The sequence below is a fragment of the Pteropus alecto genome, unplaced genomic scaffold, assembly GCF_000325575.1.
Source record: "Pteropus alecto unplaced genomic scaffold, ASM32557v1 scaffold97, whole genome shotgun sequence".
Taxonomy (NCBI): domain Eukaryota; kingdom Metazoa; phylum Chordata; class Mammalia; order Chiroptera; family Pteropodidae; genus Pteropus; species Pteropus alecto.
The window spans coordinates 1303510-1304263 of NW_006439713.1; positions in this window are offsets into that span (position 1 = coordinate 1303510).

Genomic DNA, 754 nt, shown 5'->3' on the forward strand with positions numbered 1-754 from the left:
GTACGGGGGACGGGGGGAAAGGGTGTGGGATAAACTACAGCCACGAGCCGCCCTCTGTCGCTCCAGCCGTGCCCGAGGAAGGACACTAGAGGAAACACGCGCCATCACAGCCCAAACCATAACGTGCCTGAGGGGAATGTGAAAAGGCTCAGATGTGAACGAAATAGTCAAACTTGACCGAGATCCACGCGCACAGTGTGCGTCCACTGGGGAGCCGAGAGTCGTGGGCAGTAAACTCAAGGCTGTACGGTCTTCCGCTTTCCCTGGCCGGCCATCATCGGCATAATTTTAATCAATATTTAATCAAAAATAATCTTTTTGGCACACAAATCGAACATCTTGAACTGCCAGAACATATTTGCAACATGCACGATAGGTGAAAGGCTAGTGTGAAAATTAAAAAGTCCTCACGACCAAAACAGGATTAAGATGCAGAAGAAGCAAATACAACATTCAAAACATGCAAATTTCTTCAAGCATGTGAAAAGCGACTTGACCTCATTAATGCAATTTCTCACGTTAAAACAGGTGAACGCCCGCCCCCCGTAAGATCCACCAGGGTCGCAATGCCGAGCATGTCCAGCGCTGCCGAGCGTGGGGGCCTCTCTCAGAAACGCTTAGCGGCCGTGGTGTGTGTGTGTGTGATAACATAATATAAAATTTACCGTTTTCACCATTTTGAAGTGTACGATTCGGTGGCATTCGGTACAGTCACGATGCCGTGCAGCCGCGACACTCTCTAGACCCAGAACGT